Source organism: Suricata suricatta, chromosome 1 (genome assembly GCF_006229205.1).
Source record: "Suricata suricatta isolate VVHF042 chromosome 1, meerkat_22Aug2017_6uvM2_HiC, whole genome shotgun sequence".
NCBI lineage: Eukaryota > Metazoa > Chordata > Mammalia > Carnivora > Herpestidae > Suricata > Suricata suricatta.
The window spans coordinates 148,637,646-148,655,053 of record NC_043700.1 but is presented as its reverse complement, the minus strand read 5'-3'; positions in this window follow the sequence as shown (position 1 = coordinate 148,655,053).

The window sequence follows — 17,408 nt, the reverse complement described above, 5'->3', positions numbered from 1 at the left end:
TTTTTATACCACTTTTCATTAGGGATTTCAAGTCACCCTGAAGACTAGAGGCACAGAAAAGTATAAATTTTCAGGGAAGCTAATATGTTTCTTTCTTCTTTTTCCTTCTATTAGTTTTGGTTCCATAAACTTCATGTGTGACTCCCTTGGGATATAGGAAGTGCTTGCACACTACCCTTTGGGGACTATTCCTCCTTAAAACTTACCCAGATATTCTTTGATTATTTTACATTGATCATTTTGAATTTTCCTCTCAAATATATCTAATTTTTGGAGCTGTTTTATGTTTCTTGAATTTTTTAATGTTTATTTTTAAGAGAGAGAGAGAGAGGGAGAGAGAGAGAGAGACAGAGTTTGAGTGGGGGTGGGCAGAGAGAGAGGGAGACACAGAATCTGAAACAGGCTCCCAGCTCTGAGCTGGCAGCACAGAGCCCACCTGCTGTGAGATCAAGACCTGAGCCAAAGTCGGATGCTTAATCAACTGAGCCAGCCAGGCGCCCCTGTTTCTTGGTTTATAAGGGTCAGCTCCTGGCTGATGTGACCCTGGACACTTGATCTGCAATTCTAAGATAATACTTCCTCCTACCAAAGCATCAGCTCCCCTTGGTATTAGTTGTAAGTCATGTTTCTGACATCTTATTCATATTTTTATTAGGTTTCTTTGGGGTCTAATTTCCTTTTCTGTTCTAGTAGCACTAATACCACTCCTTTTCTAGTAGTTTAAGATCAGTAAGAAATGAGAGACTTTACTCATTTATTTCATTTTATCTTAAAGAAATTACTCTCTCCTTCTTGTTTTATCAGCCTACATTTCTTCACTTTGTTTTCATTCTTATAACGCTCCTGTGCTTGAAATAATTTTGAAACACATATGATTTGAAAGCATTTTTAAAAATAAAGCAGAGAAACCAAATGTTCTGCCAAAGCCCTTGAAATTGTCTTCTTCAATTGTAGGTGTGCTCATTTTATTTGCTTCTTTTTCCCCTCACATCCACTTAAGATTATAGTTTATGCTCCTTAAAACAATGACCTCCATTTCTATTTATTTGTTTGTTTTTAATAAAATATAGCATATCTCTTTGGTTAAAGCTCCTTTTTTTGTGTGCCTGAAATCTAAAGCAGCAACAAGAGCCTACATTATGAATGAAGCTAGGTCCTGATGTTGCTCCGTGCTAGGGATAGTGTTTACAGTTTGAATGCGGTACAGCCAATCTACTCTCGCCTGTTTTACACTGGTATACATCTATCTCTGCAGTTTCAAGTCTTGGTTTATAATCTAAGTAAATAAACATGCTAAAGGTGACCAAAAAAAAAAAAAAAGTTCACCTCTAACCTACTGCACACAGTGTTTTCTCTCTATGTTTTATCTTAGCTGGCCTCACAACCTATCCAACATGGCAGCCTGCATGTCTTCATTAAGGCCTAGCGTGGTTCCCCATCATTTGTATAGTGTGGCCTGCCTCTCGTTTCCTAAGATCCACTTGTACAATGCTGCCTATATAAATGGCATAGGGCTCCACACACAGAAGGTTCCTGTGCAAGACAGTTCTCTGCTGTCACTATCTTAAAATTCCTTTTTTTAGTATCTTAAAATTCTTAATAATTGTTACCAAAGGACCCACAGTTTCCTTTTATACTGGGCACCATAAATTATGGAGTTGGTCTAGCCAGTCAGGGCTGCTTTTTGCTACAGTTAACTGCCAAGGTCACAATTCCATGTGACTGAGTTTTAAAGTCAGTCATCCAGGTCACATCAATTAAACACCAACGCCTAATCATCAAGGCAAACAAACCAAAACAGCAAATGAGAAGTTATTGTAATCTGATAACCCAACATGGTCATGAAATCCTAATGCTCGTGTTTGCTAAAGCACCGCTAAATCTCACAGCCTCCACTTCTGGCTGCTCTAGGTATAATTCGTCCCTGCTTGTGTGCATCGCCTGCTTAACTTTACCTCTGGTCTGTTCTCCATGTTCCAAACCAAATATATTAGATATTTTGGAAATGAGAAAGGCCCAATACATACAATCCTCTTATACCATCTAGATGCAGAACTACCTGAAAGATAGACAAGAATTGAGCCTTTAGAAATCAAAATGTCAACTTTGTTAATGATAAAGTGAAATGAGGTAGGTTGGTAAATTTGGTCCAATGTCATGTTAACACTCCCTCCCCTGAAATTATCCTCCTCTAGCTACAGATCTTGCCCAACTCAGCCTAGTACTACCTTCTTCCTAAAAGAAGGTAGGATTGGATGCTTCCTGCCAGCAGCTGCCCCTCTGCCCCAACTACAGAGATAATAGAAAAGCAGACCCACACATGCCCCAGTACTTTAGAATACAGTGATTAAATAAGACAACTTTCCTTCTTTGAGGAGGAGTGAATGAAGAAATATGTCTATAAATCATGAACTCCAGTCACACAGATTACTGAAGGCAGGGAGAAAGGAAGTTCTTATAATTGGTGGGGGTGGGGCAGAGAGATTATAGGACAGGATCATAAAATACCCTATTAGATATACTTCTAGTCCATCTAGGAGAAGGATTTTAGGTCAAATCTTTTTGAAGAAATCCAAAGGCTCTTCTCTAAAAGAACTTATTAGAAGGCTACTTCAGGAACACAGATTTTGAAAGATTTTAATGTACACACAAGAAAATTGAGAGTAAAAGCAAACCTGTGATTCTATTTGTGAAGTAGTAGAAATCTGAGGCTAAACTCAGGTATTTTCATAACTTAATAACATTCCTTGGGGTGCCTGGGTGATTCAGTAAGCGTCCAACTCTTGATTTTGGCTCAGGTCATGATCTCACCATTTGTGGGATCGAGCCCCACATTGGGCTCTGGCAGCATGGAGTCTGCTTGGGATTCTCTCTCTCCCTCTCTCTCTGCTCCTCCCTCCCTCTCTGTCTCTCTCTCAAAATAAATAAATAAACTTTAAAAAAAAAGCATTTCTTTTTTTTATTTCAAAAATTTTTAAAGATGTGTGCTTTTAATTTGCAACTATAATTTAATTTATACTGTAGACTATACATTCGAGTTTCTTCCTGGTATCCCATTTAATTTTGAACTGTGCAGTCTACATGTCCACTGTAATGTCCACTATGGAACATTATACACAGTTATATTCTCATATTCCTGATTTCTCTATTAAGGAAATAGAAATATGTTCTACTAGATACCTAAGAGTATTCCTCTTTCAGCTCCATAATTTCCCAAGATGGCCCTCTACTGCCTGAGGAGGGGTCATTAGGTTCACCTGGATAAACCATTGCTAGTGACCGATACAACAAAAACCAACCAAGGATTTCTTAGGTAGGGATTGGATATAAGGCAATGAAAACATTCCAAGTGTCCCTCATTTGTTACTATGTGTTCCAGACCATATGTGTTTCCAGATCTTCTCCCCACTTTTCTCCACACTTCTCTCTGCCCTGGGATGACTTCTTACATGGAACATGTGAACAAATCCCCTGATTTCTAGCTTCAGGTTAGAGTAGAGCAATGGTGAGCTTAGGTGGAGATGGATGGAGGGAGAAAACAGTGAGATCAGGGTAGTTAGGTGTCGCTCTGGCTCCCATGCCCAGGGGATGCCAGTCGTGTCTCTTCCCTGAAGCTCACTGCTCCTCTCAAGGCTCTCCTTTCGATAGTACACTTTCCTTCTAGTTTCTAGGAACCACCATTGTGGTGTTCGCTGCCCCAGACGACTGTGTTATTTCTTGGGGTTCCCTTACACCAACCGACATCTTTCTAAGTGGTCCCTTTGCGAACACCCTAGGGTAATTCTAATTTTAATGTGTCCCATCTATTTTATATAAACACCCAGACAGACACAACCTGCAGTGGAACTGTCTCTCTAAAAGCATGTAAATCACTTGGTATGCAGTAAACCAGAGTATTTTCTGGTGTTAGGAAAGGCAGTAAATTTAGTGGCAGGTTGGTAGGGGGAAATCTTCAGCTATTTTGTTTACATCAGTGGCATTTTAATAAAAGGTAGCTTGTACCATGTTCATACAACCTGGCTGGTCTCTTACTTACGGAAGTGCTTCTCATGGATAAGTATTTAAAGAACTCCAAGCAGGGATGTTTTCTCATTCATCTTTGTTACCTGCCATGGAAAGGCCTTTTCCTGAGAACATTATGATTATGTATGGGATATTGTCTGATCAACATATTTCTATTTAAGGATGCCAGATACTTAAAGTGACGATCTTCCAGACTATACAATATTAGCATCCATTTAGAGCCCTTGTTTCATTTTAATAAAAAAGAATCATTTACAAAACAGCTTAATTCAATGTGCTGGTTAAAAGAAAAAAAAAGATGCTGAATTAGTCAACTGGTATACGGCAGTCACACTACTTTCCTGAAAAGTAAAATCAAATTGCATTTCTGAACCTTGTTATTCACCTAGTACTCCCAGCCTATTGCCATTTTGGAACTTTTTAGCTTCATACAGGTGAATACAAAACCGCACAGCAGGAAAACACAGAAAAATTTGGAATCTTAAAATGAAATAGCTATATGAAGCATGGAGTTTTTGTTTGTTTTTTAATAGCTACTGGTGGTTTTCTTCCTTTTTTTTTTTTTTAACCAAATAAATTCTCTTAAGGGAGCATTTATAGAAGACACCATGCATTTTCAGATACAAGTGAAATGATACACCCCTTAGACATAGGGCTTCCCATAATGTGCACAAGAGAAGTCTGTTTGTCTTTGTGCTGCATTTAATATGTTCTGTTCTCCTTAAGAAACTTCTGAGGATAACAACTGGAGGCATTTGTGTTACTGCCTTATATCTCACCATCTCTAGATTGCTAAAAAAAATTGGATTAAGTTGTGAGCAAGTAGGAGTTTTTGAATTTCTCTTCAGGATGGAGTATTGCTCTAGAGTGCTAAGAGAATAAAACAGGGTTACTAGTATGTTTTTGTCTGTCTAGGAATCTGGCTTCAACCTGGAACCCTTTATAATAAACCACTAGGGGAAACTCTCCTGGGAAAAGACACCTATGAGCTTAGGTTTAAAGAAACAATGTTTAGCCTTTGTTGTTTCCTTGTTGGGCTGCAAAATATCAAAGGACATTAAGGCATTTTATGAAACGTGGTTTAAATACTGATGATAGATCTTCTCCATTCTCCCAGCATTCATTGAATACATAGAAGTGTCTAATTGTTAAAATAACTAGAACAAACAAAAGATAGGAAAATATTATGTACATAGGAGTCAACAGTTTGAAATGGATTATTAATGAAGTAAATTAAGAACCATCTGGTTTTCCAATCTTGATTAAATTAGAGCGTAATCAGTATGACTGGATCAGCTGTGGAACATACAAAACAGTTACATATAAATGAGTCATGTGTAATAATTGTCTACATATTTCAAACAAGAACTCTGTACTGAACCCTAGAAAATATACAAAGCAGATACCTATTCCCCCAGTTTTTCAGTTCAAATTACTGTTAGGAATATTTCATCACTTAACATTTATAGGAATCTGCTTTCTTTTTAAAATGATGAAGCACTTCTTCATACATTTTAAATTTCTACTCTTCACCCCATGAGAGACGAAGACAAAAGAATGAGTTAGAGACCTTGTTTTCATATAGCTTGTACACCCCCAGGGGAAGAAAAGAGTCGCACATGGAATATCAGTGAACACTATAAAACAATCCCAAAACAGATTCCAGGAATTCAGTAATGATTCACACGCTCCATAATTTTCAGAGGTAAGTGATTGCTCCTGCACAAAATTTGACAAAGTATGTGTGCAGAGTTGCTGTTTTCAGTGAATAGTTGGAAGCTCTATAGGTGTGGTTCTAGATGAAAGTTTACATTTTATTTATTTATTTTTACATTTTAAAGTCAGCATCTAGGAAGCTGTGCCACGTTACCGGTGTTTGATCAATGTTGATTAAATGAAAAAAATCAAGGAGTATGAATCCCTCTTCACTGAGAAGATGGTCTCCCATCCATCACTGCATTCTGAACTCTGCAGGCATCTGGAGTTACACTTCCCAGTTGCCATGGTTGCTTATTGCTTAAGCTGCACTATTGCTAACGCTTTCAGCATTCCTAGTCATAGTGTTTGTTTTACAGTCATTATCCTTCTCTCTGTCAGAGGCTTCCGACATTTCATTGAAGGAGTGGGCACTGCGGAGGTTGCCCAGAACCAGGCCCAGAAAGGATACTTGGCCCAACATTATAGTGCTTCCCTCTTTGCTCCAGAAAATGTGTTTCTGTTTTATCTTTCCTGAATCCCCACCCTCCGCCCCCATCTACTCTGCCTCTTGTTTAGCTTGTTTGCATTTTAGATTCCTGGAGCACTGTCTGGGCTCACTCTGGCTGTTTGAGACCTGCTCAGGTCCTGGAAGGCTGCTTTGGAATCGTCTCTTGTCCCTTGTCCCTGGCTTGTAATGTGCCACGTATTGAATCACTTCTGATTATTTCTTTTTCTTTACTTAATCTTCATGATTGACTGTGTCGTTGACTTTGTGGAGCTATTTTTAGTCTAGGCTGCCTTCTCTATAATATATCTTTGGATTCTAAACATGCCTCAAGCAAGTCCTTAGTATAGCGCCCAAACTACCTCTAACAATATCAGGCAGATAACTGTGAAAGGAAAGAAACAGACCAAAGGCTTCTAACATAATTTATATGTAGGGACCTAGGTATCCTTCATGGAGCAGACCATTTCCTAAGAAATGACAGATCATAAGATTTCAGATTTAATTAACCACTTTGTAATTAATACAGGTGGTGAGCAGATATTAACATAGTTTCTAAGGATCATATTAGGACCAGAAATATGTGACCTTCTAATTTTTTTTGTCTATTCAATGGCAAAGTGATTCTCTATAAATACCCATAACATAAAATTATATGTATAAATAGGTTCCTGCTAATGACCTACAATACAAATATTTTATATTATTCTTAAATACATCTCTTCTTTTTGTTTTGGGGGTTTTGTGTGTTGTCTACTTTCATGATCATCTCAGATATGATATGAGTTGTAGATGAAAAAGGCGTGCATCACAATCATCAGTGGCATGGAAGGTAAACCCAGAGAGCAATACGATGCTCCTTTGAGAAATCCTGTATCTGCTAAGCTGTTGAGCATAAAACTAAATATTATGCAAGGACATTTGAACAATGATGACTATGTCAGACAATGAATAAGAAGGGGTAGAGTTGAAATGAAAACATATTTTAGGTACTGCTTACTCAATTATATATTTGTTTCCTTTTTATGGATAATCAATAATGATACGTGATTTAAAAGTCAGAGTCTAAACAAGTCTAAAAGAGTTCTTTAAAATAAAGTAAAATTTATAACTAAAGGAGCATTGTCATTTCATTAAAATCTTTTTTAATGTTGTGTGAAATAATGATACCTGTTAATATTGATAAAAGGTAGATTAAATGTAGTAAGGGAATTATGTAATAATGAGTTAACCTGTTTGTAGGCTGCCTGTGTTAGTCTGAAGTCCCAGGAAAAGACTCTGAAGTGGACATTTGTATTTAGGAAGTTTATTAAGGCCTCCCCCATGATCAAGTGAGGGAGAGTGAAAAATGTCCGATCATGCAGGAAAGTTAAACTGGATGGAGCAATAAGACAAATGCATCAGCTTCTCAGTGGGCTGTCTCAACAGAACATTTAGTAGCTCTTCAGAAAATGGCGTGTCCTGAGTAAGGAGGCCTTGGCATTTTATACTCAGATCAGGTCATTGGATGTAAGCTGCATTGGATCAGGTGGACAGTATGTGATGTGATTCTCTTAGGCTGAGAATAATTCTTAGAGAAGGACTCACCTAAGATCCATTCAGTGTCTCTACTCCTAGCAGCTGTGGGTTTCTCTGTCCTACAGAGAACTTCAGGGTGACATACTTTATAACCACTATAGTGTACCTCTTACCCAACTTGGGTCCAGTTGCTTCATGGGAAAGTTCTGGAAAAAGCTCCTCTAAGTTTCTGATTATTTCCCTATGGAAACTAAAAATAGGAAAAACCTTAAGGGAAACTACACTCTGCTATTGCAGGTTGATTCAAGGTCACCACTGGTCCTACTGACCACCTTACTCTTTTATCCTTTACAGCTACCCCTTCCACCAGCTAGGTGACCTGCCTACCTGGTGACTTATGTCACTATCTCTGTGAAGTCTGAATTTCTATTGAGCATAACATTCCCAGGCCATGAATGCTGCATTTTCCCCTTTATCATTTAAAATTATGCAAGGGTCTAATTTTAAGATCAAGAACAACTTTAATAGATCACTAGGGTCTGAAACATAGTCTTATTTGCCTCTGCTATGGAATAGCAGGCCTCCCTCTTCGTGATGATCAGGGACAGTTTACATGGAAGGTGATTTTCCTCTTATCAGCTGCACTCATTGTCTGAGGATCCAGAAATGACTAGATTAGGACTCTTGCTCAGGTTCCTCGTGAAAGCATTTTCTCTCTCACAACAGATCTCTAAATCTGAAGGTTTAGACCTCTAGATGTGACTAGCCCAGAGTTGTTCAGACAAGATGCAACTTTCTACAAGGGACCGCTGGGAGGGATGGTGAGCACCATTATCACCACTGCTTCTACCCCTTTGCTCCTGGAACCATGTATGCTACCTACTGGGAATACCTTATAATGACGATTGATTGACTTGGGATATATACACAGACACACACACAGATACCCACATATATGATATAATACATATGTACAAATATATTTATTATATATTTGTATACATATATTTATATATATGTAAATGTATATGTATATATACAAATAAATATTGCAGTGTCTACAAATATATGTATATGCATGTAATGTAATAGTGTAATGTACACATTATATTTATATAACTCATAATACATACATAATTTATAAATATAAATATCTATTAAAATATACATTTCTCCCTCTCCTTGTAGGATGTCTTCTCATCTTTGCCAAGTATCATCTAGTCTGGTAAGGTATTACCTTAATGAGGTCATCTGACATCTCAACACACTACAAGGCCTGCAGCTTCTGAAAGGTAAGTTATACAGTATGATCATCGGATCCCATGTCTTACCTCTTTGTCTTTAAAGTGGGCTCCTTCGCTAAGTCAGATGTGAGGGAAGTTCCTATGTTTGTATGTTGGACACTGACATAGATAGTGGTGCTACCTGAAGCACAAAGATAAATATCATATCCCAGTTAGAAGGGCTATAGCTGGATCTACTTGCCACAAGTGGCCTATTGATCTTGAGGAGTGGTACTATATGAAGTTGTCGTCTTTGCTCTTTGTTGGTGGCAGGACAAAATCCAAAAGGTGGATCAAGGAGTGTGATTTTTTATTGGAATTGCCGTGTCAGTTTTCTGGTCATTGAATCTTTATTTATTTTGATTTTATGTATTAACTAGTGCCCTTATTTTGCGCCTATCTCTCCTGCCCCTATATTCTCTTTATTATTTTCACAGCTAGCAATCTGTAAATCAAGCTTTCCTAGCTTTCAGGCTAACTTTGTAGCCTATTTTGATATTCATTCCCTTTATTTTTTACACACTTGGATTCTATTATGTTAGAGTCCTATCATCACCATTGCAAATTCAGCAAATTTAGTTTTGTTACAGTGTCCAATACCATCAGCCTGACTTACAAGAGTACAACCATCCTTGAGCTTCACAAAGGTACCCACAATGCAACTCCTGCTAGCATATGTTTTATCACTTTATGAAATGGGATGTAATCTAGGCTCCTCTGGGGGCATAATCAGTTGATGGGTTTTCTGGCATCACAAAGTATAGCGACTTGAGCATCCATCCTTACCTTTATCAGCCTTTGACCCCTTTTCTATCGTCTACTACAGTAGCCAGTGATATGTATATATAATATGGTACATTGCTTTCTCTAAGATTCTAATAGACAGTTTAGTAGTGTTAGTTCCCCAAGGTATTAAATCCTGGGTATAAATCCTTATATTGGAAGAATACTCTCAAATCAATAAGCTTCTCAACTTCTACCCCTATTTTCCACCTACCTTACCATAGCTCCATTGGGATCTAATATTACATATGCCCTCAGAGCATCTTCCAGTATGTGTGGACTAGGTTCTGCAGCTCCTTTGGGAAATAGACCCTTTCCTCCCTTGGAAGGCTTGGCACTTCCCTAACTGAATTATGTTGCAATGTGCCCAAAGTTAACAGTTTAGTGATCAGAAGAGAAAGTGAGGTGAGATCATATTGTCTTTATATCATCTCTAATTGAGGCAGGAATTCTGGCCTCTACGAGAACAGAGTGACTTACTTCTACACACCTAATAGGTTTAGGGAGATGCGAAGTTTCAAGATTTTAAGAACACTGTCAGATGTTCACACCCACAAGTCTCAGTGTCCCACTTCTCAATCAGAACCATGACCTTGGTGAAACAGACTGACTAGGATTGAGAGCTATGCTATTTCTATGATCTTCCTCTAAATGTGGGTAGATAAGTATCTCTTTGTATGCTGCCAAGGAGTCACTTTGACTTTTAGCTTATATTGCTAAAGCATCTATAATTGATGATTAATCACCCTCAGCCTTTCATTTTCTTTCTCCAAAGCATCAATGGCATTCAACACAGCTGTCTGATCCCATTCTCCTTATAATTAGAATATCCTGAACCTCCTGGAGCCCTGAGATATTGCATCCACCAGTACAGTGCATTGCACTGATGTCTTATAATCAATTTTCCACCAATAAATGCTTTAACAACTGTACTGCCACCGCACGCCAGGGATTATTAGGGCTCTACCTACTACCAGTGATAAGGTTCTTATTGTCAGCCTGTCTCCAAAATATTCTTCGAGACTGATTCATCAGATAATTCTTGGCTGAATGTATTAGTTCAGGTTCCCTGGAAAACAGACTTTGCAAAAGAGACATACATGCAAGACTACCATAGGCAGCACTAGTGGGGATGGTCTTTACCCACTACATAGTGGATGAGTAAAGAAGTAGGACTGGGCAGAGGGAAGAGGTGAACTGATATGGTCACAGAAAGCTTAGTCTGTCAATGGGAAGTTGAGATGTTTAGACTGACCTACCTTGAGGCAAGTCCACCACTGCCCTGCCGCATCCATATTTGTTTACAAGTACCAGCTTTCTAGTACCAGCCTCTGGATATGGACTTCCCTGGAAAAAAAGGGCATGACTAGATGATTGGGTTCTCTTAGCCTGAGAGTTATGCCTCTAGAGGTGCTCAGCCAGGAGCTGTCAGCCACTACGTGGGCAGCTGGGTGGTGCATGGCTCAGTCCACTCAGCTACCTAAGACTTTTCATTCCCATCTCCCTTCTCTTTGGTGTTTGCCTAGATTGCTATTTCAGTATTGTCCATACTACTACTCTCTTCCTCCCAAGTGGCTTTCCATTTTGCCCCTTGCAATAATCACCCAGCTGCGATGACTCACATGCCCACTCCCTCTTCTCTTGCTCCTGGATGGCGGAGTACTGTTGCAGCAGATGTAAAACTATGCAGACCTGTCCTGGTACAAATTCATGCTGTGCAACTGCAGTTACATTTTCACAATTATAAGCACAAACATATGAAATCACCTCAGGCAATGCTTTGACAGCTCCCTAGGGTATTGCTCAATTCTGAAGAACACTATGAAATAGCCTAAAAAAAAATATGCTTGACTACCCAGCAGCAGAATACACAGACAGAACTAAGCCAGGCCTCAAGCAAAGTAAATTCCTTCTCCAACCGCTTGACAATGTTATGAAATGATAATGCAAGTTATGCATAACTAACAACTTAAAATTCATACCTACTGAAATATTTCTCAGTGTAAAAAATAGTGTTAAGTTCATTGTGTAAAACTATGTGAACAAAGAAAAAGATTTTAAATTCCTATTTCCCTTTCACCTTGGAAAATACTTCAGAAGAGAATAGGAGAAGATATTTCACTCAGAAATACTATTGAGCACCTACTATGTGCCAGGCACTAATCTAGGAATTGGAGATGGACCAGTAAGAAAATTGCCAAATATTGCTGAAATTGTAGCATTTTCCACTTGCTGTTCTTCAGTTGTTTCCTTCTCTCCTCCATCTCCTCACTTTCCCACATCCCTTCCTGTGTCATTGCCGCATTGTCCAGCTGACTCAAACCTAGTTCAGCTCTAGCACAGTCTTCTCTTCTCTTACTCTACCTCCTCCTGTAGCAACTCCACATTTTCCGTATTTCTATCTCTTCCCCTTTCTTTATTACCACTTCTTTTTTACTCTAGTTTTTAAATTCCTCAATGACCAGAACAATCATATTGTTTTTTGTATCTCAGACATACCACACAGTGCATTTGACTTACGTGTTTTTAATATATGAAAGACTTTGTAAGATTTTGTATATGTTGATAATGTATGAGGATGAAGGTTTGAACTGATGTCCTAATAATTACAGCTAGATATCAGTTTTTGTTTGATTAAAAAAAAAAAAAACACCTGGGTGGCTCAGTCAGTTGAATGTCCAACTCTTGGTTTTGGCTTAGGTCATGAGCTCACAGTTCATGAGTTTGAGCCCTACATCGGGCTCTGCACTGGCAGTGCAGACCTGTTTGGGATTCTCTCTCTCTCTCTCTCTCTCTCTCTCTTTCTCTCTCTCTCTCTCTCTCTCTCTCTGCCCCTCCCACACTCCTCTCTCTGCAAATAAATAAACAAACTTTAGATAAGTTAGGAAAATGTGATTGATCTATAATAACAATAGAAAATACATTTTATCTCACTTGCCACTTTCAGTAAATTGATAATGATTTTCCAGAGTACCAACTTGAGAAGAAACCTCAGCTGTGCCCAGGCTCCGAGGGAAGGATTATCATGACTCATTATCTTCCTTTGCTGTGAACTCTTAAGTAGGGATATTGCCATTTCTAGCTCCCTTCCCCACCCCTCATTCTCTCTCTTTGTCTCTCTTCCTCTCTCTCTTTCTCTGTCTTCTTACCCATCTTCCTTTTCCTCATTCTTGCTCATTTACTTTTTAGGATTTTTCCTATTATTATGTTAGTAGTTAAAAAGAAAAAAAAAACCCACAATGTTTAGATGATGCATCTTTCTTCTTTCAAATAATTCAACTGAGAAAAAAATTTCCTGGTATAGTTTTAAAAGAAATTTATATTGTACATCTTTATTTAATAGATGTAAAATAATGTAGCCACAATTAACTGTAATTTTCTAGAATACGCAGACATTTTCATCAACTGACTTTCTTAGTCTGCTTTTCTCTTATACATTTTCCCTTCACTTTATTTCAGTAGCCACGCCTTCCACCCCCCACAGCCATTCTCTAGACTTTACCATCACTAAAGCAGCTTTATCTACTGATTTTGAGCTCTGAGAATCTCAGGCCACAGCCTCCTATCCCTCTACCCCTCTTGCTTTTGTATTTTCCTAAATTACTAGTTTCAATTCTTCTCTATTTCAAAAGTCTGTCATCCTCTTCTGACTTTATTTCCTTCCTATTTCACAGAGAAACTGTAACTTCACACCCTGGTCCTTGTCCTCACATTATTTGTGCAAATCCTCTCCATTAAAAATAAATGAGCACTCAATAAATATATTCCAGTGAGTTGAAAGCAATTTTATTCATATCCTTTTGTTTCCATTTCACATATAACATGATACTGAAGAAACAATCCATAGCAAAAGACAAGCAGATAGAAAATATTTGTGGAATAAGGAAAAAGAAAAATTATGTGCAGTTTTAATGAATTCTTGCATGGTATTAATTAACACTACCAACACTGTTTTTATTTTCATAGCTTAGGTCTTCTTAAACATGGATTTTTTTTTCATATTCAACAGTGTCCCGGACTTAACTTTTTTTATCTTAATGTTTATCCGTCAATATCTCTCAATCTGTTTTCAAGAAGGTGAAAGATGTTGCACAGGTTGGTGACTCAGTGTAGCTGATAGTGTTCATTTTAACTCTAAACATGATAGCTGAGACAGATGTGATATGCTACAAATTCCAAAGTGCTAGACATTTAATTTCATTTTTCTAAAATTGAACTAATATTTCTAAAATTTCATGATCAAGCCCTAATTTTGTTGATCATGAAAACTTTAGTTCAGGCAAGAATTTTTCCCAGCTCTCCTTTACTTTTTAGGCCGTAATGAGAGCCTCCCATAATGCAGCAGTCACTGGGGAGGGGTCGGGATTTCCTAACACTGGACTTTTTAGGTTGTCCATCATTGAACACCATTTCACCCAATTCTCATGTGCCGCTTTACATAATATTTCTCAAGTGCCACATTCTCCTCTGTTGAAAAATGCAAGATCTTTTCAAGATTCTCTCTCTCTCTCTCTCTCTGTCAGTTGTACTATCTACTTAGGTACAAAAGAAAAATACGGTGTTCCTAATCCACATGGGAACTGAAGGAAAGAGTAAAGTTGGGTAAAGCTTTTCATTACCTTCATGTTAATCTTGCCTGCCATATTATATATTTCATAGCTGATTTGAAGCACATTGGGATTTGAATGACTTCTATGATAAGATTTCTTAACCTTGGTCCTACTGACACTTCGACTAGATAATTCTTTGTGGTTTTATGTCCTGTAGGGAGATTAGCAGTATCCCTGGCCTGTACCCACTAGAGTCCTCCCACCCCATTCACCATCATTACTATTATGGGTCATTACAATTAGAAAGTCTCCAGGGATTGACACTCAGCCCAGTTGGGAACCATTGCATTTGATGCACCTGCCTTCATTTATTTTCTGCTGCTCCTGACTGGTTTAATGACAGAAATCTCTGGAACCCCATCAACAACCTGGGTTCTTCTCTGCAATCAGGAGTACAAATCTATCCCTCATCCTTGAGGGTCTCATCCTTGGCCCACAAATTTATCTTTTACCACACTTTGTATTTGGCTTTATAGAGCCTCATGTTCACAGGAAGTAGACTCTCATGTCTGATACATATACTCCTATCTAACTTTTCAATTCAGTTTCTCCTTCCTTCCTTCCTTCCTTCCTTCCTTCCTTCCTTCCTTCCTTCCTTCCTTTTTCCTCCCCCTTCCTACTTTTCCCTTCCATTCTTTTCCTCTCACTTTCTTTTTCTTTCCTTCTCTTTCTTCCATCCCATTCCATTCCCTTCCCTTCTCTTTTTGTCCTCTCTCTTCTTTTTATATATCAAATCATATTCTCAATATTTCACTTTATGTGTTCACATTGGATTTGAATATCAAAGATAAAGAATTTGCTTTTTCTGCTTCCCCAGGAGAAATGAACACTATGGCTCAAACTGCTCAATAATGGAAAGAAGTAAAGAAGCATAGAATACCAGTGAAGGAAGTATCCCTTAATGTCTCAAAATGTAATGCCTCTACTGGCTTCTGTAGCTTAATCACCAGCAGGTCTGGCATATAGTTCAAGTTCTTATTTTATTTAAAATCTAAGAAACATCTAAGTGCACAAAGATCAATTTCAACACAAACATATAGTATGGTATTACATGGCAATTGAAAAGGGAGCTCTTGGCCTGAAAATCACTTCTTTTCAGGCTGGGAGTAATCATAATGTCTTCCCATGGACATTTCTCAGTGTTTTTTAATTATGTTGCCAGCAAGATACCTGAAACGAACATTAAAAAAATGTTAATCCAAAATTGATATGTATACATACATACATATAATGGTATTGATTCCCTTATTTCTCTAGTTTGAGAAACTCATATACATATATTTTTTGTTTACCCTGCTGAATAACAAACCACCTCAAAACTTAATAGCTTAATATAAGAGCCACCTTTGTATCCCTCATGGTTTTGTGGGGTGATTGGATTTGGCCCATGTAATTTTGTGATGTAAGTGATGTCAGCTGAGCTGTATTTATCTGGAAGATCAACAGGACTAGGCCATCCAAAATAGTTCACTCATATGGCTCATATGGCTGTTGGCTTGAAACTCACCTAGAGCTGTTGAAAATAGTGCTTTGGTTATGTGCCATGTGGCCGCTTCATTTGGCTTGGGCTACTCAGAGCATGGAGACTAATTTTGGAGAGATTATAGGAAGTAGAAGCTGCCAGTCCTTTTAAGGCCTGAGCTGAGAGTTCCAGAACATTACTTTCACTGCTTTCTATCAATCAAATCCATCCAAAGATTCTAAAAGAAGATGAATTTTTAGGGCCATTTTTAAGACTAGCAACTATGTATTTTAATTGCATCTGTGCTGAAGAGTGGATGTATTTGTGAAAAATTAAGCTCTATAACAGTTTATTTTAATTTTTTTATTATTTTAACATTTTTAAATAAATGCATATGCTTTAAAAAGTCATATAGCATTACTTAAGTATGAAATTCTTCATGTTTATGCCTATTTATGACAATGTAAATATTTGTAGTTAGATATGATGACATGATTTCTGATTACAAGTTCAGGTTTGTAATGTATCTTATACTCTGGGGCATACTGATTTATTTATAATGGAAGGATGGTCTCCTCTGCTTTCCTCTAATTCAAAATATATCTGAGTTGATTTTAACCTCTAAGGTATCATAAATAAATTCCCATACAATGCTGTTAGGAGTGTAACTTTACCAAACCACTCAGGAAAAAATGGTTGGCAATATCTACCATTGCTAAACATATGCATATCCTATTACCCAGAATTCCACTCCTGGACATACCCAAAAGAAGTGAGATAATATTTTTTCATCTTCATAATTTTAAACCACTCAAAAACAAGTCAGAGTTTAATTTTTTGCTTATGAGCTATGGACATAAGAAAATCTTAGCTAAAAATAATCTAAAAATGTTTTTGAAAAGGGTGTATTATGTGCTTGTATCATTTATATTGTTCTCTTTGGGAGATTGATACTTTTCTGTGGTACATATAATATAGCTCTACTTTATATTAAAAGGAAAAATGGAGATTTAGTCATAACAGTGTCAATAACTATGAAGGTAATTGTAATTGTATGTTACTTGCAAGCCCACAAATTAGCCTTCTGTAGTTTCATGAATGCTTGCAGAGATCAAAGATTCCTGGGTCAGAGACAAAAAAAAAAAAAAAAAAAAAAAAAAAAGTATTACTAATGGCACAATGAGCATCCTAAGCTCTATGTTTGCCTTTATTCCCATTGACCTCCAAGTCCCATGTGCGATTTGAAGGGGGTCCAAGTGGATGTTGTGCATAAGTAGTGCCAGAGTCCAGCTCCAGCAGGTCCAGGGTTCCCTGAAGGATGGACGGTGTCAGCAAATAGGAGAGAGAAAGCCTTGGCTTCTTTCTGCTCACCAGGCAGGCATCTCTGCTCTCCAGGCAGGCATCTCGGCCCTGCAGACCGGCATCTCTGCTCTAACTGAAGAGTTAGCCTTTCTTATTAAACAAGTGTATGGGATATAAAACAGAAGTGGCAATTGCCTTAGACAATGATTTCCGATGACAAATTT